Raw genomic sequence first — 24,538 nt, 5'->3', positions numbered from 1 at the left:
GCAATCCTTAGCTAAATGATCCGTTCCTCCACACACAAAACATGGCTCACGTGTTTCTGCTCGGGCAATCATATGTAGTCCTTGCCCACCTTTTGTCTTAAAGGCCTCAAGTTTCTTTGTTAAGGACTCAACTTGGGCTTTGAGGCTGTCCTCCTCCCTCAATTGGTAAATTCCTGCTGGTCGATTTCTGTTGGTGCTTTCAGTAGCACTTGGCATAGTCCAAGTATGAGATTTTTCTGCGAGCTCATTGAGATATTCCAAGGCCTCTTCAGGATCTTTTTGGAGGAATTCACCATTGCACATCATTTCTACAAACCTTCGTTCACGAATTGTGAGGCCTTCATAGAAATAGCTAACTAGGCGCCATTTTTCATAGCCATGGTGGGGACAAAGAGTCAACAATTCTTTAAACCTTTCCCAGACTTGATAGAGAGTTTCATTGTCTTTTTGGGAAAAGGTAGAAATCTGTCTTTTTAAGCCATTGGTCTTGTGGTTAGGGAAATATTTGTGAAAGAATGACGATCTCATTTCATCCCATGTTCCAAAAGACCTTGGTGTCAGAGAGTATAACCAGCTTTTAGCCTTATCCTTCAAAGATAAGGGAAAAAACTTCAATCGCACAATATCCGCGATATTAGCTTGGTTATAGAAAGTGGCTACCACCTCCTCAAATTCCCTAATATGCACATAAGGATTTTCATTTTCTAAACCATGGAAATTTGGCAAGAGCTTAATCATGCCAGGTTTAAATTCAAAGTTAGGCATATTAGGTGGAAAGATGATACAAGAAGGGGTAGGAGTACGAGTAGGATGGAGATAATCATTTAGACTTCTCTGCAGAATTTCCTCGTGATGACCATTGCGAAAGGATTATGAGCAATTATTGAGGTGGGAGAGGAAATGTTGGATGTATCAAAGGAATTGTCACTAGGGGTGTCGGGTCTCCTAACAAATCTCCCTAATTCATCTCTATGACAATTCATCCACTTTCAAAAATGAGAATTTTTTTTTTTTTGTTAAACTTGTTCCTTGGTAAATTTGGAAAATTTGAAATGATCTCACATGCCTCACCAGAACTCCCCGAGGTTACTAGATGAGTATGAAAAATCACAATTCAAACCTTTTCAAGCAACTGACCAATAACTAAAATAATTTACTTATTTTGAAAGAACAAGCTTGTTTTTTTTTAAAAAAATAGCAACAAGTTCAAAAATGTAATAATACAAGGGCATACACAAGAAATATTCCCAGGACGATTGGGAAGGTTACCAAGGTACCGCTTCGTCCCACACTTTCCTAGACAGAACCAAGGTTCCCTGGAAAGTGTAGAGGGTACTCTATCACAAACCTTAAAAGCCAATCTTTCTAGACAGAATACTCTCAGTTTTTACCACTTGTAGCATTACGCAATTGTTCCCAATACTAAAAGTTTAATGCTAAAATTTTTTGATTTTTTTTTAAAAAAAAAACAAGAGTTAAAGAGGAAGAACCTAAATTAAAGCTAATATAAAACCTAATGTTACACAAATTATGAGACCTAAGTTATTATCTAAAAATTTGAAATCTGTAAATTTAAAGCTAAAAGAAAAAAAAAACAAGAAAAATAATTAAATACAAAAAGTTACAAAATAAATGAAAATTGAAGTTAACAAATATATATATATATATATAAATTATAACCAATAAACAAATAAGCATAATAGGAACGAAAAGGAGAAAAAATATCTCACGTTAATCATAAATAAGAGAGAATACAAATTAAAGAAAGAAAGAAAAAATGTAAAAGGAAATGTGACCTTTTTTTATTTATTTATTCTTTTTTTTAAGAACCTATTAATATTAAACTATATAAACTAAACACAATAAAAATAAAAAAATAAAAAATGTGACGAAACAACAGAAATGGATTTATACATATACTTTTTTCTTTTTAATACTAACAACAAAATGAAAAAATATATATATAAAAAATAAAACAGTAATCACAATCCTACACAAAGATAGCAAATAAAAATAAAATAAGCTACTTACCTCTTGGCGGTATATTCCACTAAGCTTTTGATATCTATCTCCCCGGCAATAGCACCAAAATTTGATTACGCCCAAAACTTGTCTTCACAAAGCGGTTGATGTAGTGTAGTATGAGCGGTCATGTCCATAGAGAGATATCTTATCAAAAAGTGATTAGTAAAACTTTAAACGCAAAAAGTAAATAAATCGTTGGTGGTTTTTGAGAAAATGTTGAAAATAAAATTAAAGCAAATAATATTGGTAGAAAAATTCAATAACAAAAGTGATAAGGTTTCAAGAATCACCTATATGTTTGGCTCATTTATTTGGGTTTTGATTCACACATATAACACAATTAAATCGTTCACTTCCCAACAATTTAATTGAAAGATAAAACATGAAGAACATATATAATAAAATGTATTCGAGTAATAACAATTCTCACATTAGGAACTTAGAAAATAATCTTATGAAAAATCTAAGAATGACAATATACCATATTGACAATAATGCAATAAAAGATTAATCATAAAATTACAATATCAATATATTTGTACTAATTATATTCACATAGCAAAAGCATGACTATTTCTATATAATACTAAATCGATAAATATATTGATATAGAGATAGAGAAAAATAGAAGAAAAATATATTACTCAAATGTATAAACTTTAAGCATTTGGTGAATCAAAACACAAATAATATTTTACCTCACATAAAGGATCATCTTTTACCTTATCTAGGAAATTAGCCTAGAAAGCTAGTCATTCTCACAATAATCTAGAAAGAAAATATGAGAAGAAATAGACAAAATGAGACTAAATTTTACTATAGTATTTGCCAATGAAAAATTACATCCCCTAAAGAGAAAACATGCTCTTATTTATAGTGTTTTGAAATACCTAAATTTTAAAGGAAAATAAACAACTAATTTAATTCCAAATAACTTGGCTTAATCGATAATCCCTAAGAAAATGGATCAAATTTAAATTGCAATCTTCTAATAGCCTTCAATTTGTGATTGGAATCAATTTTGTGGAGAACATATTGCCGTGAATGTTGACCTTGGAATCCGCGTGAATCAACACAATTAATATTTGATTTGGAGTATTTGTGTGTAATTAATTCTCCAGGAAGTTGATACGCATCATATAATATCCAAGTGAAGAAAATAAAACAAATGGCTATGCACCAAAGCTTGACATGTGGCATCTGAAAATAGAAAATGAGTCACGAGTTGGCTCATGCATGGAGTAAGGTTTGCGGACAAAACTCTTTTACAAATGGTTGGGCTCTTCTTCATGGGCTTTCCTTTCTTTGAGCATCTCATTTAATTCCTTTATAATTTTACCACATTTTTCTACAAAATCAAACAAATTAATTAAAATAACATATTTTCATATCAAATAAATACTTTCTAATAGTTTCATGAAAATATATAATTAAAATGTAATTTATTTAGACATTTTTACTTGCAAAAGTGCATTTTCATGCACTAATCACAACCCCCAACCAGCTTATTGCTAGTCCCTAGCAATTCAAGCGGAGAAGAAAATTGTGAAGCTGAATAATCAAGTCAAACCAATCAAAACTAGCCATGCATTTTAAAATATCATCAAGAAATTGGAAAGTGTTATGCAAGCTACTCAGTTGTAACCCCAGAGTTGTGTGTGTGTGCACCAAACCATATCCATTTCTTACCATAAGCCATAACACACATAGTATCGAAAAACCTCATAAGCGTAAAGGTCTCAACTCCAATTTCCTCACAGGCATTGAAAGTATTTTTTAATGGGAGAGATGAAACTCTTGGAGTTGGAATTGTAACAATTAACGCTCAAATGAGAGAAGACAAACTTTTTAGGACAAACAATTTGAACAAATATTGATCACAAGATAGACAAATCAAATACTTAGAATTCAAATGATAAACAACCTTTGGGATTTACACAAGAAACTCGAAGAATAAAGAGCTAACTAAAAGAAAATTATAAATATAGAAAAGAACACTTTTTTTAAGAAACATATGAAGTGATGTTTCTTTCATTCATTTTTTTTTAATATGGAATTTTTTTTTTGAAAATAACATAAAAAGAAAACACAATAACGAAATGTTGCTCTTGTTCTATTATTATTATTTTTTTCTTTTTTTTTATTTAATTTTTTTTTTTGACAAGATGCAACACATAAATACATGAACAAAAAGAAACATGAAAATAACATTACAACAAAGGCTCTTTTAAACATGAAATTATCCCTCCAGTACATGTCATGTTTTAAATTCCAGAAATCTGATCTGACCAACTCAAATGATCAATAAAAGTTCAAAAAGTCGTTTTCTCAACTCTCACAACTCACCAAAAAAATGGAAAACATTAAACTTGAAAATTTTCTCAACTATTTGTGTTAACAACCATTTTACCACATGTTTGGAAAGTGCATTTAAAAACTTTGGAAATCACTCCTTAATAGCTAAACATAGCAAAAACCAACTCAAACCACATATTTTTCAATCATGCTTAGAAAATTTTGAGAAAATTTGACTTAAGAATTCAACACAACAATGTAATTCTCCAAATGAATGCTCACCAGAGCTCACCACCCCCAACCGAAAATTAGACAGTGTCCTCAATGTCAAAACAAATACATATGGAAAAGGATAAGGAAAGAGAACACCTGGTAGATGACAATATCCATGGGGAGATAATTGAAACAACTTGATAGCATCAAAACAAACCAAAAACAAACAAAAAAGAAAACACACAAAACTAAAAGAAAAGCAGAAAAATAAAATAAAATAAAACATGTAAAAGAAATAAACAACTCAGAGTGTATAAACAGGGTCCTCAAGAAGGACCACTTCAACATGACTCACACTCTCGATGTAATTCTTCAATCTCTGGCCACTGACTCTAAAAATTCTCCCATCGTTTGTTTCACCACAAATGGGCCAGTCCACCGCGATCTCAACTTACCTGGGTGGAAATTCAACCGAGAATCAGAAAGATGCACCTTTTGATTCACCTCAAAATGCTTTCGCAAGATCTGTTTATCATGAGAAGCTTTCATTTTTGCCTTGTAGATCCTAGAATTATCATATGCCTCATTTCTTAACTCCTCAATTTTAGACAGCTGGAGTTTCTGATTAATGCCTGTAGCACATAGATCAGAATTAAAGGCTTTGACAGCCCAATATGCCTTATGCTCAAGTTCAACAGGCAAATGATAGGCTTTCCCATAAACAAGCCGATAGGGAGGCATCCCAAGAGGGGATTTGAAAGCAGTACGGTATGCCCAAAGTGCGTCAAGAAGACGAGAAGACCCATCTTTTCGGTCAGGATTTACCGTTTTTTCCAGATTTTTTTTTATCTCCCTATTGGCTAACTTCGCTTGCCCATTGGTTTGCGAATGATAGGAATTAGCAACCTTATGGAATACACCGTACTTCTGCATGAGAGCCTCAAAAGACTTATTGCAAAAATGGGTGCCTTGATCACTAATGATAGCACGAGGCGTACCGAACCTTGACAAAATATTTTCCTTCAAGAACTTGGTAACTGTTGCATTATCATTGGTTCGACAGGGTACATCCTCGACCCATTTGGAAACATAATCCACAGCAAGGAGAATGTAAAGGTAACCAGAAGAAGATGGAAATGGTTCCATGAAATCTATCCCCCAACAATCAAATATCTCAATCACAAGAATTGGGTTCAAGGGCATCATATGACGACGGGATAGAGAACCTAACTTTTGGCACCTCACACATGAACGACAAAATTCATTGGTGTCTTTGAAGTGACCACACTGTAAGATTTTTGTAGCAGTTTTCTTCACAGAGAAGTGACCAACACAAGCATCATTGTGACAAAAGTTCAGAACACTAGACACTTCATCATCAGGGATGCATCTTCGCATGATCTGATCGGGGCAATACTTGAAAAAATATGGATCATCCCAATAGAAATTGTGCACCTCAACCAGAAACTTGCATCTATCTTGTGAATTCCACTCAGAAGGAAATTCACCTGTTACTAAGTAGTTGAAAATGTGTGCATACCATGGTAACTTAGTAATAGCAAGCAGTTGTTCACTGGGGAAATCATCACGAATAGGTGGACCATCAGCGGAATCACTAAATTCAAGTCAGGAGAAGTGATCTGTGATGACATTCTCAACACCTTTCTTGTCTTTGATTGTGATGTCAAATTCTTGCAATAGAAGGATCCACCGTATTAAGCGCGCCTTAGTATCCTTTTTGGAAAGGAGGTACTTAAGGGCATAATGATCTGTGAAGATCATAATAGGTGAACAAATCAAGTAAGCTCGAAATTTGTCAAGAGCAAATACAACAGCAAGCAACTCTTTTTCAGTAGTGGAATAGTTCATTTGAGCACTATTAAGAGTTCGACTTGCATAATAGACAACAAAGGGTTTCCCCTCCTTTCGTTGTCCCAAAACAGCACCAACAGCAAAATTGCTCGCGTCACACATGATTTCAAAAGGAAAATTCCAATCAGGTGACTGCATGATAGAAGCGGAAGTCAATTTTGCAACAAGTGTTCGGAAGGCATCCTCACACTTAGGCGTCCACTCAAAAGTAGCATCTTTGGCTAAGAGGTTACATAGTGGATGAGAAATCGCTGAAAATTTTTGAATGAACCTCCTATAAAAACCAGCATGCCCAAGAAAAGATCTGACATCTTTGACAGTTTTTGGAGTGGACAAATTAGAAATGAGATCAATCTTAGACTGATCAACCTCAATTCCTCTTTCAGAGACAATGTGTCCCAAGACTATGCCTGAAGATACCATGAAATGGCATTTTTCCCAATTGAGCACAAGACCTCTCTCAATACATCGTGTCAAAAAAGCTTCTAAATTAAGAAGACATGCGTCAAAAGAGTTTCCAAAGAATGTTAAATCATCCATGAATACTTCCATACATTTTTTAACCATGTCACTGAAAATACTCATCATGCACCTTTGGAAGGTGGCTGGTGCATTACACAGTCCAAATGGCATACGTCGAAAAGCATAAGTACCAAAAGGACATGTGAAAGTGGTCTTATCTTGATCCTCCATTGCAATCTCAATTTGATAATAGCCTGAATAGCCATCAAGAAAGCAATAAAAAGGATGACCAGCCACACGTTCAAGGATTTGATCAATGAATGGAAGTGGGAAATGATCTTTGCGGGTGGCAGAATTCAACTTTCGATAGTCAATGCACATGTGCCAAACCGTCACAGTTCTTGTGAGGACAAGGGCCCCTTTCTCATTTTCAACAACAGTTACACCCGACTTTCTAGGCACTACCTGAGTTGGACTAACCCATTTGCTATATAATGAATGCTTGTTTGCATTATCTGATGGAGAAAAGCATTGACTTATAAGTCAACGACAGCAATAGCGCTGAGTGCTGGTAAAATAGAATTGACTTATAAGTGAAGTTCAGCAATAGCGCACTGAAACCTGGTTTTTTCTGTTAGGCCTAATCAAAACGCATCATATACTTGTCCAACCCAGTGGTCATGGAAAAGTAAAGCGCCAGGTACGCTTGGGCAACTCCAAGGCTGGTTATACAGAGTAGAGGACAACGGGCCCCATTGTGACTTATTAGTCCGATGTATTAGGGAATTGAGCCCTGGTTTGACTTATTATGCAGTTAATTAGGGTAACCATCCCTTATGACGCTGTAGCCATTTATATGAATTGTATGCATGCATGAGTAGGGTTATTACTACTAGGCATGCTTGTTATGATTTGGTAATGTGTTATTAACTGCTTATGAGCATGTTTAAGTTTCTATGTGGTGCAGGTAAGGGAAAAAGGAAGTGGTACCAACCATGAGTTCGAGAGCTTTGGTTGCGACGTGTACATATGCGGCTGCTCGAGCACCACGGTCGGGGTTTCTCAAAGGAACTAGGGTTAAACCCTAATTTTTCCGCTTAGGTCAGCTGGTTGTAACTTTTGCGTTGTAATTAATCTTTTTGAAATGTAAGAAACTTTGTAAACGTTTATTATGGGATCCCATGTTCAACTTTACGCTTTAACGAAATAACTATTCCTTTTTATCGAAATTTTTAACCCTAAACCATTAATCACATTTAGTTACACAGATATGGCCAAATGACTTGTTTAGCGAATCTAGCATTATTTAAAATACACAGTGTAAATGTCTTCGCTAACCAGGGCATTACATCATGCTCTGCCTCTGACATGTCTTGATCCAAATTATCCTTGAACACCTAGTTCATCAGATCCATAAATGTTGCAGGGGCATTGGTCAACCCAAATGACATATCTTGAAACTCGTAGTGCCTGTACCTTGTGCGGAAGGCCATCTTTAGGATATCCTCATCCTTGATCCTCAGCTGGTTATAACCAGATTGAAGTTCAATCTTTGAGAACACTGTCTTACCCTGCACCTGATCAAACATGTCATCTATCCTCGGTAGAGGGTACTTGTTCTTGATAGTCAACTTGTTCAATTCCCTATAATCTAACACATCCTCATGGTCCCATCCTACTTCTTTAAAAACAAAACCGGAGAACCCCATGGTGAGAAGCTAGCTCTTATAAATCCCCATTCTAATAACTCTTGTAACTATACCTTCAACTCTTTCAGCTCTGTCGAAGCCATTCTGTGTGTTGCCCTCGACACTAGTTCTGTACCTGGTGCTAACTCAATGATGAATTCAATTTATTGGTGTGGTTGCAGTCCCAGTAAGTCCCTAGGAAACACATCTAAGAGCTCACACACCAATCTGGTCTCCTCCGGTTCCACTAGGGTGACCCTAGTAGTATCCACCACACTAGCTACTAATCCTATACAACCTCCTTGTATTAGGTCTCTAGCTCTCAATGCTGATATCATGGGAATGCATGGTCCATTCACAATGCCAGCAAAAAGGAAGGGGTCCTCACCCTCGGGCTCAAAATTCACCATCCTCTTGTTGCAGTCTATAATCGCCCCATACCAAACTAACCAATCTATTCCCATAATCATGTCAAAGTCATTCATACCCAACTCAAACAATTCCACTGATAGTTCCATGTTTTCCACCATCAATAGCAATGATCTAACCTGTCTCCAAGAAACTACCAGTTCCCCTGTGGCCAAGAAAGTACCAAATCTCGCAGTATAATAATCACAGGTCCTACACAATCTATCAATCACTCTGCTAGAAACTAAAATCAATATAGTATATGAAGTGCCAGCACTACAAACTTGACCTGTCACCACGGAGGGACTAGCCTTAGCCTCTGCCTGAGTTAGGGAAAACACTCGAGCTGGAGTCAAGTTGTCCGCCTTTCTTATTTCCTCTTTCTTCAAGCTCATGCAGTCTTTCTTGAGATGTCCAACCATTTATTACATCCCAAATTTGTTATGCAGGCTTAGTTCCTTGATTAGTTTGTCGACAGGGCATAAATGGATATTGTGTGCATGTTTATGATTAAATGCATGATTGCATGAGTTGTATTATGATATGACTTGTTATGCATGTTTATGTGTATTAAATATGCATGTGGGCCCATTTCTAATTAGAATGGTATTTGCATAATTTTGACCAGTAGAGTGTATATATTTGTAAATATATGTGATTTGTGAATTAGACCATATTATTATGTGGATATATTTGGGTTACTCGGCACGAGACGATCATAGTGAGCAAGTTAGCAGAAAGGTCACAACGGGATTAAATATCCGGCTCGGGTTAGCCTAGGTGTATTTTGGTAATTTAGTTCATTACCGGGATTTATAGGGTAATGGGAATTATTTGGTGATCATTTGGGAATATTGGAATTAATTGGGAAATATGATGTTAATTGAGGATTAGTGGCGATTTCGGGATAAAGACCAAAATACACTTGAGAGTGCTTTGGAAAAGGTTAAGAGGTGAGGGCAAAACAGTCTTTGGCTAGTGGGCTGAGTCATTTGAGTTAAGTGCTGAGCACTTTGGGGGACATACATGTTGCTTTCTATATCTCTCTCCCTCTCTCTCTCTCTTGGTGGTTTCCATCTCAAAGCTTTGTTAAGCGTAGGATGATTTAGCGTAGGATGATTTAGAGTTGGGCATTGTTAGGTGATCATCCTAGGTCTAGAATTACAAAATTTTGCAGCTAAGGTTAACAATAGGGCTCGAGACAAGATCATGCTCAAGGGTCGTTTTTATCTATCCAATGCTTGGACCAGAGGTAAGAAAACAACACCCAGTATGTGATTTGGGCTTGGCTCGGTTATTAAACTTGACGACCATGCTTGGACTGTTTGATTAGGCATGATAACTTTGTTATTCATAGTTGTAATATATACTGTATGCTTATCTATTTTACTTGATTGAAAGGCTTGACTTATGAGTCAAGGGCAGCAATAGCGGGCTGAGTGAAGGCGAAAGGCTTGACTTATAAGTAAAAGGCGGTGATAGCCCACTAAGCGCAGGCTGAAAGGCTTGACTTATAAGGCAAGGGCAGCAATAGCGCTCTCTCAGCGCAGCCCAAAAGATTTAACTTATAAGTCAAGGGTGACAATAGCCCACTGAGCGCATGTTGAAATGATTACACCTATCCAGGAGCATGGTACACGCTTGACCAACTGTATGGTTGCTTATAATATCAAGCGCCATGTACACTTGGCCAGCACAAAGGGTGGTTATGATAGGGCAATGGGCCCCAGGGTGACTCCACAGTCACTTATCTTAGGGAAAATTGCCTCGGTGTAACTCTGTAGTCACCAATCTAAATTGAATTCATGGATGAGTAGGTTTATTATTGGTAGGCATGTCAATTATGATTCTGTAATATGTTATTGACTTCTTGTGAGCCTGTTTAAGTTTTCTTGCTGACCCTAGGCTCACGAGTGCTATGTTGTGCATATAAGGGAAAATGGAAGCTAGACCAACCATTAGTTGGAGAGATTCAGTGGCGGTGTGTACATATGTAGCTTACTCGACCACCACGGTCAGCGATTCATAAAGGAACTAGGATTAAACCCTAATTTTGCCTCTTAGGCCCGCTTTTTTTGTAATCACCCTTTTGGATTGTAAATGACTTTTTAAATGTTTATTTTGGAATACCATGTACGAATTTAAAGTTTTTAATGAAATTATATATTTTGTTGCCCAAAATTATTAACCCTGATCCATTAATTACTTCTAGTTACACATTTATGCCCAAATGGCTTGATTAGCAAGTCCAGCACTATTTAAAATACACAGAGTAATGGTCTTGGCTCTTTAGGGCGTTACAACTTGGTATCAGAGTTGTCGAGGTTTAAGGGTTCCTAAAGACGGGTTGGGCATGTACACTCACCACTAAAGGCAACCTGGACTCAGGGTTTGGTAATTATTGATATGATTATGTGCTTTACCTGCATGCTAGAGTAGAGAGCATGATATATATATTGTTAAGAGTTGCAACCTTCTATATCAAATCCTCAATCTGCTGAGTTGCAACCTTCTATATCAAATCCTCCTATTGAATTTCATTGTCCATAGAGATATATATTTTTCCACAACCCATCATAGGCGCTATATCAATCTCAATTGTTATCTTGTCTGGCCTTGTTGTAATCTGTGGCGTCGTATCCAACCAACACAGACCTTCCCAAGTAAGAGATCAGCTTCCAAATTAATTTTCCCATTGTATAGACAAGGATTTATAACATGAATTACCCAGTAAGTCTCACCAGATCCTGTTCTTAGGGTTATTCCTCTACAAATGACAAATCGCTCAAATCCCTTACGCTATGCATTCACCGTCAACTTAATATTCCCTGTATACCGACCATGTTCCCATTCCTTCACCTACCACGCAGCTCAAACCATCATCCCATCAGTCTATAACTGGGCACATCTCAAACTTGATGCATCGCTTACAGTTTCATGTTTTTAAACAAAGTCAAGATCCTTCACACCACCCTTCACTATCAATCCATTACACACAGATTCCTATCCACAAGATGTTAACCAATCCTCATTATGTCCTCTGAATATCTGGTACAAAATTATCCATTCAGTCTAACTTTAGGTTCCTCTGCCAACCCAATCTCATCGTGCCTCTTATCCCTCAGATGTTCTTAAGTAATTTCATTGTGGCATCTGATTAAATCTTTTCATACTTAATCCCTTTTCTCCCTTTAGCATGACCTTAATTACCCTTGGAGATGTCAAACCTAACACCTTCTAGAGCCTTACTTGTGACCCTGATTCTTCAGTTTTAGTATCATTAGTGTAGTAATCGTTCACATTCTGCTACTAACTGGGAAGTAGTTCAACACATCCTTGACAAACCTAGATGTGACTCGTTCATACTGTTCATGTACTCTCTACTTGTCAAACTTACTTGTGTTTTTGAAGCATAAGTCAATTAAGAACCTTTACTAATAATCCAGCACACCCCACTTGGTACAAGTAATAATTCCTCAAATGTTTCTTTCCTAGATCCTCAGCTGATAATAACCAGATCGAAGATCAATTCCTGCAGACATTGTCCTGTCTTGTAACTGGGCATTTAAACTCTTCATCCTTAGCAGGCGATGTCAACGAATCCCACGATACAGTGCTCCGTCTAATCCATCCCTAAGCCAGATACTTCTTAAACTGAACTAGTAAATCTTTCTGACAAACTAATACTATTCTTCATACTATCCCTGATACTGAATTTGTTCATAGCCAAATTCTTAAGCGTACCCAACAACTCCTTACATACTCATCTGAATCCCTACTGACCACTTCAGTTTCCATTCAGTCCAACTTATATACTTCAAATGATGTCCACCACAGTCCATGGCTGTCCCTTATCTAACAAGTTAGCTCCCACTCAAGCCCATAACAAGGCTCCCATATGACAAGCGCAGTCACTTTCACCACGAATCCCTTAACAACCACTAATATCTCAAGCCCCTCATACAATAACCTTGAGGCATATACTTCATATAGGAATCTTTCCTGGGAGATACACAACACCGAACTTTTTCAGCTCATTATATAACCAAGAACAAGGATTATCAAGTCAACCGGTCTCTTCTGAGGAACTATCCTCGGACTTCAAATGTAACAAGGCATTCTAGTCTTCCATTCTCTAATCCTGGGCAATCCCTAATCCGCCTAATGTACTGAACCATTCCATGTAGATAACGTGTCCTTACTTAGCATCTTTCCAGATGGAATCTCCTGCTTCTGGTGCATACTGAATAACTTCACTAAGCCTCATCACTGTCCTGACGGCTATCTTGTAAACTTGACCTCCTCCTGTCAAATCTAGGAGCCATAGAACTGTCAAGGATTCTCCTGTTCTGGTTACTGAGCATCTATCCTTACTAAAACCCACAAATGGGAATACTGTGATCTTCATTTCTTGCCCTACGGCATTTGTGCCCCATACCCCATTCCTTGTATCTTAAATAACATGGCCCTCCCTGCTGCCCAAGCATAGATGAAAACCTCATGCACTGGAGCGGCCCTGATGCTCTGGGCCATCCCAGAGTTTAATCCTTAAATGAATCATCATTCCCAGCTACATCTGCTTGTATCAACTTCCAAAGCGGATTGATCAACCCACCAAACTTATTGACATACACTGTCGTTGTCTTGCCATTCTAGACCGAGTTCATAAACTCATTAATCTGCGCAGTTCAACCTATGTCTTAGTAATCTCTTTTATCAAATCACTGTCTGAATTCCTCCCAATCCATCACAACAACATTTTGGGTCTGTGTATCACTTCCCACCATTTTCGAGCATTCTTCTGCCACATATGCATGGCGCAACTACTCTATCACGACCTATCATCTTCTTAATATCAAGGAAGAAATTAGCTATGCCCATCCACTAATCTATTCTTGAGCAAATCCAAAACTTTCTCAAAACTAGAGGATAATGCTTCTAGAGTCTTCCATACAGTACTTCTTATTTGTCTCTACCCTCAGGTTAAACCAACACTGATACCCTTACTGTCAAGGTATACAAGGCAGCTTTTCTCCAAACAAAACATGTTGTTCCACTCATCGAATCTCTTCTATCATATCTCAAAGCCATACTCACATACAAGTGAATGTCTGTTGCGACTTTCAGAGGCAGATGAAGGATTCCAACCAAAGCTATCATCTGAAACCCTCACTAGAACAATACCAGGTCCAATCAACCATTCTGAGCACATACAATCTGAATTAACCTGCCATCACTGACTAAACCCCTTAGCCCTAATGTTCATATCCAGAACCATCCCACGGGCAGGCCCAAACAACCACAATAATCAAACACACATAAAACATATCAAACACCAATCTACATTACTATGCATTGGTTATCAAATTTCATTGCTACTAAATACAATCATATTCATCATGCTTTCCATATACCAATAAGCATATAAAGCATACAAGTTCAATTTAAACAGTTAACCACATGCAATCAATACGCAAATCATTATCCAAATATACATCCACATACAATAGAAATGATAATTAGCACGCCTCAATATCATCACACAGTAGTCAAGGCCCAGGCTCTATCAGAATCTCAGCCTCCTTATTAAATATACAAATTAATGCATTCATATTTCATTCACACACTTAAGCATATAACCTCATGTATTCAATTACGAAACCGTGAGTCGAGCTTGTCTTTAGCGGTAAGTGTACATGTCCAGCCAGTCTTCAGGAACCCTTAAACGTAGAACCCTCTGATACCAAGTTGTAACGCCCTGGATAACCAAGACCGCTACACTGTGCCTTTAAAATAGGGAAAGACTTGCTAATCAAATCATTTAAATAAAAATGTGAATCTAAATTCATAAACAGATTAGGATTATAATATTTTGGTTATAAACAAGTCATTTTCATTAAAATGAATGTTTAGTATGTGGGATCCCAAATCAGGGTTTAAAGGATAAATTGACAAAATTTCCAATAGTTATAAATAATCAAGGCCACTCTAATGACAAAATACACATTTTAGGTTTCTGTCCCTATACAATCCCTCGACCGTGGCGGATAAGCAACTGATAATGTACACCTCGCCCCCAGAGCTCTCCAACTCATGGCTGAACCATCTTATCCTTCCCATTACCTACACCACGTAGCACCTGTGAGCCGAGGCCCAGCAAGAAAACTATATCACATAGCATAAACAATCCAAACAATAAAATAATTCATAAGATATTAACCAAATATTAAGCAGGCCATAACAGGCACAAAATCAGTGACAACAAACAAAGAATCATTAGTCTATTATCCAGGTATTCAACAAGAGATAGTAATCAAATTAACAATAATAAACATATCATATCAGTCATACAATACTTAGGGTCGAGGCCCTTAGGCCGCACCCTCTATTTAACCCACTGTCTCTGACTCACTTAGGCTGAGCCCAGTGTTTAACCCACTGACTCTGACCCGCTTAAGCCAAGCTCAGTGATTATTAAGCTATCCTTAGCTACCATTGGCGAGCCGCGTCCTGTGCAAAAATATCAAGCCCGACACTCTTAGGCCGTTAATTTCATGCTCTCATGGCATATCATAATCATCAGCAATTGTATTAAGATATAGGTAACCCTTAGTCCCATCACAGCCTCACAAAAGGGTGCAATTTTCTTACCTTTACTTTCCGAGCGAAGAAGGTGAAATGGTTTAGAGCACGATCATTAGCTTCGACCCTTAGCAATAAACCTAGTCAGAAACCATAAATAGAACTCTCATTATAATTCGATTCCGTAAAAGAACTTTGGGGCCAATCCCAAGCTCTCGGGAAGTCCAAGTCCACCAAGTGGGATGGTGGAATCGACCCCCGAACCCCTGGACAACAACTCAACAAAGTACCCAAAAATTAGGTTCTGGAGGCAGGGTAGTGCTACAACGCTACTAGAGGGGTGCTACAGTGCTACAAAAAGAAACCTAAGCCCCGCAGAAATACATCATAGCGTTGTAGTGCTTTCAACCTAGCGCTACAGCGCTAGCACAAGAAATGAAAATTTCTGGGCTTCTCCCTCCGAACTTTCCCAAGCCAAAGCTCCAAGAACTCACTCTAATAATCAATAAAACATAAAATTGAGTCCATAATTTCCTATTTATCATCCAAAACAACTTAATAACATCAAAACTTAGCTAAAAACCTCACCAACAACAAAAATCAAAATTGAGCTATGAAGCTCAAGAACCCTAACTAAAAACCCGTAAACTTAGAACATTGAAGAAATCTTTACCTTAGAGAGGAATTCGACCCTAGGTTTCCGCCAATGCTATTCCAAGCTTTAACTCCTCAGATTCCCAAGCTAAAGTCCTTAAAACTCCAGTCCAAAACCCAAATTCAGAAATCAAACTCAACTAAAATTCAACAAACTCGAAGGCTTGAAACCTTACCTCCATGGTAGCTAATCCGCAGCCTCAATCCTTCAATTCTTGAGGTTAGAATCCAAGACATCCCAGCTGAAGTTCTCTCTAGCTTCCCTTCCAAGACCCCAACTTCCTTCAGCAATTCCAGTCTTCCCTTTTCCTTTAATTTCCTTCAACCCAAGCTTAGTTTATGCATCTTTTAGGCCCTTAGCTTCACAATTCGTCAAGGAGAGAGTGAGAGAGAGGAATACGTGAAAGAAAAGGGGCAGGGAGGTTCTATTCCTTTCTGTTTTATTCCTACTAAATCTGAGTATATCCCTTTTTTTAGAAAAAACCAAATTGCCCTCCCACATAACAATTAACCCTCAAGTCAAATTAATGGTATACTAGTCATTTGCTCTATATTCCCGCTAATTCCTCGAGTGCCCCTATCATTTACTAATTAATTCCGTCATCAAATTAACTTTCAATTATTTACCCAAATGTCTAGTAATCCACGATATATTTTCCAAATTCCCGAAAATACCCCCAGACTCCCTTGAGCCGGGTACAAATCCCTGTCGTGACTATTTCACCAATCCGTTCGCCAGGACCATCTCGAGCCATATGCTGCAAATATATCCAGATCATAATGCGGTCTCAACAACTTATCACACATAATTACATTTATGCCCTCAACGGGCCAAAATAACAAATCTTCCCTTAAAAGCTAAACAGGGCCCACATGCATATTTAATACTCATAAACATGCATTTAGTCATATCCGTATGATCATATAGTCATGCATGCCACACAATCATGCATTAAATCATTTGTTCACATAAATACCAATTATGCCCTCCCAACACACTAATCAAGGCCCTTAAGCATTATTAGCAATTTTGGGTCGTTATAGGAAATACTAGAGACGTTTCGCAAGGTTCAAGTAAACATTCATTTACTTGATTCCATTAAACAAGTACCTTTGATATGCAATGCTTTTAAAGGAGATATGAACCAATAAGAGGAAGCTCAAAGGGAATGAAAAGGTAAGTGTCGGGGAAAATGTTTTGGCTGTACTTGAAAGAAACTTCCACCAAAGTGGAAGGATCCTGACACCTTCACTATTCCTTGCACTATTGGAAGTGAAAGGATTGAAATATGTATGTTAGATTTTGATGCTTCAATCAATGTAATTCCATACTCTATTTACACCTCTTTGAATTTGGGACCACTTGAAGAAACGGGGGTGAACATTCAATTAGCAGATCGTTCTAATGCCTATCCAAGGGGGGTATTAGAGGATGTATTGGTTAAAGTAAATGAATTAGTGTTTCCTGCTGATTTCTACTTTCTTGATATGGAAGATTACTCAGTTCCATGCTCTACACAAGTTTTATTGGGAAGGCCATTTTTAACAACAGCTAGAACTAAGATAGATGTTCACGAGGGAACTTTGACCATGGAGTTTGATGGTGAACTGATTTGCTTTAATATTTTTGAGGCTATTAGGTATATAAGTGATGTTCATTCAATTTCTTCAATTGATATTTGGGACTCATTGTCGCAAAGAATTCTAGATTTACATGGAGAGGATAGGTAAGATGTTGTCTTGAGGGAACCAATAGACTTGAAGAAAGAGGGTGTCACTATTGAAGTAAAGGAGATGGTGGTTGCACTTAATACTGATGGAGAGGTTTCTAAAGAGCTATCATTCTTAGAGGTGCCTATTTCTCATGAGCATCTTCAACCATCTATTAAATAACTACCAAAGCTTGAATACCACTACCAAAGCATCTTAAATATGTTTACTTGGGTGATAAAGAGACATTATCACTCATTATCACCACACACCTTACCCAAGTACAAGAGGATCGTTTGATAAGGGTACTTCGACAATACAAAACAGCCATAGGGTGGACCATAGCAAATATGAAAGGAATAAGCCCAACTATGTCCATGCACCATATTCTTCTTGAAGAGGGGTCAAAGCCTTCTAGAGAATCTCAACGAATGTTAAATCCACCTACGATGGAAGTAGTTAAAAAGGAGATACCGAATCTCTTTAATGTGGGTGTGATTTACCCTATTTCAGATAGCAAGTGGGTGAGTCTAGTTCAAGTAGTTCCTAAGAAATCAGGCACCACTGTGGTAAAGAATGATGGGGAAGAGTTAGGGCCCACTAGAGTCCAAACAGGTTGGCGAGTTTGTATTGATTATAGAGAGTTGAACACTGCAACATTAGTAAGACACACTTATTAATACTTTCTTGATGGTTATTCAGGTTATAATCATATTGTTATTTCTCATGAAGACCAAGAGAAGACCACATTTACATGCCCATTTGGCACATTTGCTTTTCGTAGAATGTCATTTGGATTATGCAATGCTCCCTCCACTTTTCAGCGATGTATTGCTAGTATTTTCTCAGATTACATAGTGAGCATCATAAATGTGTTTATGGATGATTTTAGTGTGTATGGTGATTCTTTTGATAAGTGCCTCCACAACTTAACTCTAGTTCTTAAACAATGTATTGACACTAATCTTGTATTGAATTTGGAGAAGTGTCACTTTAAGGTGCAACAACGTATTTTTTTTGGGAATGTTATTTCAGAAAAAGTGATTGGAGTGGACAAGGCCAAAATTGATCTCATTCGTTCTCTTCCACCACCATCAAGTGTGAAAGAAATAAGATCCTTTCTTGGTCATGCAGGATTCCATAGGCGGTTTATAAAGGATTTCTCAAAGATTGCTTCCCCATTATGCAATCTTCTTCAAAAGGGTGTGGCCTTTAAATTTAATGATAAATGTTTGTTTGCATTCAACAAATTAAAGGAATCCTTGACATCAATTATAACGACCCAAATCTACTAATAGGGCTTAAGGGCCTTGATTAGCGTGTCGGGAGGGCATAACTGGATTATATGTGATTTAATGACGAAAAGCATGTTATATGATTATTTGGATATCTGTGATGCATGACTATGTGTATTAGTATGCATGTAGGCCCTGATTAGGTTAGAAGGGCATATTTGTAACTTTGGCCCGTTGAGGGCATAACTGTATATATCTATGATAAATTGTTGAGACCACATTATTATGTGGATATATTTGTACCTTGTGACTCGAGGCGATCCTAGTGAGCGGTTTAGCGAAAAAGTCACGGCAAGAATTTATACCCGGCTTGGGGCGAGCCTGGTGGTATTTCTGGGAATTTAGGAAATATATTGGAGTCTATTTTGATATTGAGGGATATAATTGGTGATTATTTAGGTGTCAGGAAGTAAGCGGTAAATATTAAAGACATTCGAGGAATTAGCGGGAATTGGATGTAATGACTAAAATGCCCTTAGGAGGTTTAAAAGCTTAGTTTTAAATGGGAGGGCAAATTGGTCATTTGAGTTAAAAGCAGGGATAAGTATTATAATGCTTTATGCCTTAGTGGAATGTGTAGAAAGTGGTAGAAGTATGAAGGGAAAAGAAAAGAAAAAGGAAAAGAAAAGAAGCAGAAAAGGAAAAAAAAATGGAAAATAAGGCATTACTTCCTTATGCGATTTGGGATTTCTTCTTCAATCCTTGGGTTCTTTTGGAGCTGTGACTCAGGGAGATTTTGGGCAGGAGATTGAGGCTAAGGTCCTTGGTTTGGCTTGAGGAGTTAGCAAGGGTAGTTCATCCATTTGAGGTAAGTTTCTAGGTTCCTCTCTTGTGTTCTTGGTTTTGGCCGAGATGGTTTCTAAACTGAGTTCTGTGGGAATTCTAGGGAATTAAGCCTAAAAGTTTGAGGAGGTGAAGGCTAAGGAAGTGTGGAGGATAACCTAGGCTGAATTCATCCATCAATGTTAAGAAATTCTAGCTTAAAAGTTCTGTAACTTCTATTGTTCTGATTGAGTTTTTGAGCTCTAAGCTTAGCCATGGTGATTTTTTGTATTTTGGGGGTGCATGTGAGTGAATTTTATATGGTTAGGTCCTTTGGGGTGAGTTGGAGACGTTGGGAGGTTTGTTTTGAAGTTTGGTTGAGGTTTGGTTGAGTTTGGGAAAGGTTTGGCTCGGGGAATTTCGAGGGAAGAAAATCTGTGTTGGGTTGTGCTGTGACTAGCGTTGTAGCGCTAGTCATTGGGCGCTACAGCGCTAGGCCCTAATGTTTTAGAGCATTTTGGCTCTGCTTGTAGCGCTAGAGCGCTCTCCTTAAGGCGTTGTAGCGCTACCCTGTTCCTAGAAGAGATTTTTGGGTTATTTCTTAGGGTTTTTGCCTTGGGTCTTGGGGTTTGATTCCACCACCCCGTTTGGTGGAATTAGGGCCTCCCGAGGGCTCGAGATTGGTCCCAAGGCTAGGTTTTTGATTTGAAGTTTGGTGTGGTTCTAACTTGTGACCGTGACTAGGTGTACACTAGGGCTCAGATGGGATCTTGCTTGAGGGTTGAATTGAACAAAGATATCGGAATCTAAAGGTAAGAAACTGCACTCGTTTATGTGTTAATAATGGGAGTAAGAGCTCCCTATACATGAACTGTGTCATAGATGGTATTATGCCATGGGATATGTGATGATCGGCCTAAGAGTGTCGAATTCAATATTTGCGCACAGGGCGCAGCTCGGCCACTGGTAGCTGAGGACAGCTTAATATTCACTGAGCTCGGTTTAAGCGGGCCGGAGTCAGTGGGATAAATGGAGGGTACGGCTTAAGGGCGTTAACCCAGGTTATCATCTATGAATTGGTTATTATTATCAAATGATGTCTTTGGTATGCTGAATACTTGATTATTGTGAATACTTGGATCGTTGAGTATATGAATATACTACATGAGTTATCTGGTTGTTTTGTTAGATAACTAGGCACTGCTATTGTGTTTTCTTGCCGGGCCTTGGCTCACGGGTGCTACGTGGTGCAGGTAAAGGGAAAGACAAAGTGGACCAGTCCTGAGATGGAGAGCTTTAGGGCTGAATGTACATAGTCAGTCAATCGGCAGCCACGGCCGGGAGTGGTGCAGGATGAGAAAAGCCTAATTGTCTGTTATGCCCTTAGAGTGGCTAGTAATTGTACTTTTATTTTGTAAGTGTCTTTTAACGCTTCTACTTTTGGGATCCCATGTAAAAATATTTGATTATAAGAAACGAAACTTTTGAGACCGAAATATTTTAACCCTAGTTCTACTTTAGTTACTATAACACGTTTCCAACTAATGGCTTGATTAGCAAGTCTTGCACATTTGTAAACACACAATGTAACGTTCTTGGCTATCCAAGGCGTTACATCAACACCTATTATTCAGCCACCGAATTGGGAGTTACCATTTGAAATAATGTGTGACGCTAGTGATTATGTAGTATGAGCGGTCCATGGGCAAAGAATTGGTAAGTTTCCTCATGTTATATACTATGCCTCTCGGACTCTTAATGATGCTCAGTTGAATTACTCTACAATGGAGAAAGAGCTTTCAGTGGTCATCTTTGCTCTAGAAAAGTTTCGGTCTTACTTGATTGGAAATAAAGTTATTGTTTACACTAACCATGCAGCTCTTAAATATTTACTAGCTAAGAAAGAAGCGAAGCCTTGACATATTCGGTGGATTTTACTCCATCAATAATTTGATCTTCAAATAAAAGATAAGAGAGGGTCAGAAAACTTGGTGGCTGATAACTTGCAATTAAATGAAAAATTTCCCAATGAACAACTCTTATCTCTTAAAGAAGTTATTCCATGGTTTGCTGATATTGTTAACTATTTGGCCACTAAAGAGTTACCAAGAGACCTTACACAAGCTCTAAAGAACAAGATTAAGCATGATGCTAAGTTCTACATTTGGGATGAGCCTTATTTATGGAAACATTGCACTGATCAAGTCATTCGAAGCTGTGTTCCCTATTATGAATTTCAATCTATCCTTGCTTTCTCGCATTCTCACTCTTGTGGAGGTCATTTTTGACCAAAAAGAACAGCCCATAAAGTATTGGACAACCGTTTTTCTTGGCCTACAATCTTTAAAAATTCAAGTGCATATTGCAAGGTATCTAACAGTTGTCAACTAGTTGTTAATATGAATGGTAGGGATCAAATGCCCCAAACGCCCATACATATTATAGAGATTTTTGATGTATGGGGCATTGATTTTATGGGACCATTTTCATCGTCATTCAGTTTTGAGTATATTCTTTTAGTGGTGGATTATTTGTCTAAGTGGGTGGAAGCAAAAGCAACTAAAGTGAATAATTATAAAACAGTGGTTGAGTTCATTAGATCGAATATCTTTGTGAGATTTGGCACTCCAAGGGAAATAATTAGTTACCGAGGTACTCATTTCTGCAATAATACTATTGAAGCTTTATTTCGTTGCTATCAAGTGACTCATAAAGTAAACACTGCCTACCATCCACAGGAAAATGGCCAAGTCGACATATCGAATAAAGAAGTCAAGTCTATTATTTAAAAGACGGTGAATCCAAATAGGAAGGATTGGAGTGTAAGAGTAGATGATGCTCTATGGGCATTTCGCATGGCATACCAAACACTGTTTGGTATGCCGCCTTATCGATTGATGTATGGAAAGATTTTCCATTTACCTGTTGAATTAGAGCATAAAGCTTTGTGGGCTGTGAAAAAGTGTAACATGGAGATGGATAATGCAGGCTAACAAAGAATGCTGCAATTAAAAGAGTGGAGGAAATTCGTAATGATGCTTATGACACATCTAAGATTTACAAAGAAAAGACCAAGGCCTTTCACGATCGAAATAGAATTACTTAGAAGATGTTTGATGCGAGACAAAAAGTATTATTGTATCATTCTTGTCTTAAACTCTTTCCGGGTAAGTTGAAATCCCGATTGGTTGGACCTTTCATAGTGGTACACCATTATCCACATGGAGCGGTAAAAATTACAAGTCCATCAATGGGAAAAATACTCAAGGTTAATGGTCAGAGATTGAAGCCTTTGTATGAGTCTATCAAGGAGGAACAAGCTACTGTGATTCACCTTTTTGATCTGGAATATGTTGATGAAGTATGAAAAGGTTTTATGTCGAGCTAGCGACATTAAACCTAGCCAAAGTTTATGTACTTTATTTTATTTTTATGACATTTTCGTTTAATTTATTTTTCCATGTAATTTTTTCTTTTTGAACTTAGTTTTAATATTTCTTAATGTATTTTAGAACTGTGAAAATTGTGAAAAAGAATTGAAAACCCCAAGTCATTTTTTCCCACTTCCCACAAAAACAAAGTCTCCCAAATCGAAAATAATCTCCCATTTTCGCCAAATTCCATCATTTCAAGCACATTTTCACTCAAATTTTTCACCAAAACCATCACAATTCCAACCCTCAATCTTCATTTTCTACCATTTTTCACCTATTGTCACCAAAATCCCCATCATCTATAACATTTCCCCTTTCAAAATTGAAAACCCCATAATTATGAATTTGACAATTAAGGTTCTCCAAGTAGTTTCAAGGTAATTCATTGGCACAATCAAGCTTCCAAGACTCTCTATTGTCAATTACAAGTAATTAGTTTCTATTCGTTGTTTGATTTGTGGGTTTTGTATATTGAATAACAAGAATTGGGGCATTTTGGATTTTATGATTTGTTTGTGGATGAATTGCTTATCTACTGTCACCATTGGCTTGGATTGAGTGTTTATGTTGTTGTATTAGTGATAATTTGAATTTTGGGGAGATTGGATTACTAGAACAATATTTTCAACTCTTGGTTTAGCTTATGCCTACTAAGTGTTTAATAAAAGTTCTAAGAGAAATTTGATTGAGTTTTAAGGGGAATTGGTTGAATATTTTTGAAGATGAAGCATTTAATTTCTTAGTTGATACTTGGTTTGTGTAGTTAGAGGAGTTTGAATTGATATTTTTGGGGTATCTTGAATTGTTCTCTTTTGTACACAAGTGTTTTTATACACAACTTTTGTATTCCACTTTGGAGCTTGTGAAATATCTTACTTGGCTCGAGGACATCCTGCAACAGCCTCTAAACCAGATCACCCACCAAGCTCTCACCCTCACCAAAATCCATAGTCAGAGCATCACCAATATCATCACAATACATCACACCAAAGGAGTCCTCAAAGACCAGAGCAACCTCCCACTGCTCAGCAGGAAAGACCAACCCAAAATCCTGACAGAAACAGCGAGCAGCAACCACCCTATGGATCTTGTCGGGATAACGTTCAGTAGCATAGGCAGGGGACAAAGTCCCTCCAGA

The 24,538-nt window shown here is 37.5% G+C and overlaps 1 non-coding gene across 1 annotated transcript; it reads left to right on the top strand.

The window, feature by feature from the left end:
- The first annotated feature begins 373 nt into the window (after positions 1–373).
- Positions 374–481, top strand: LOC133807636 (small nucleolar RNA R71). The gene has a single exon (XR_009879537.1). It is a non-coding gene; the product is annotated as a small nucleolar RNA R71 (small nucleolar RNA).
- The last annotated feature ends 24,057 nt before the right edge of the window (positions 482–24,538 follow it).

This window comes from Humulus lupulus, chromosome X, assembly GCF_963169125.1.
Source record: "Humulus lupulus chromosome X, drHumLupu1.1, whole genome shotgun sequence".
NCBI lineage: Eukaryota > Viridiplantae > Streptophyta > Magnoliopsida > Rosales > Cannabaceae > Humulus > Humulus lupulus.
The sequence above is the reverse complement of the archived record's forward strand: the minus strand, read 5'-3'. Positions and strand labels throughout refer to the sequence as shown.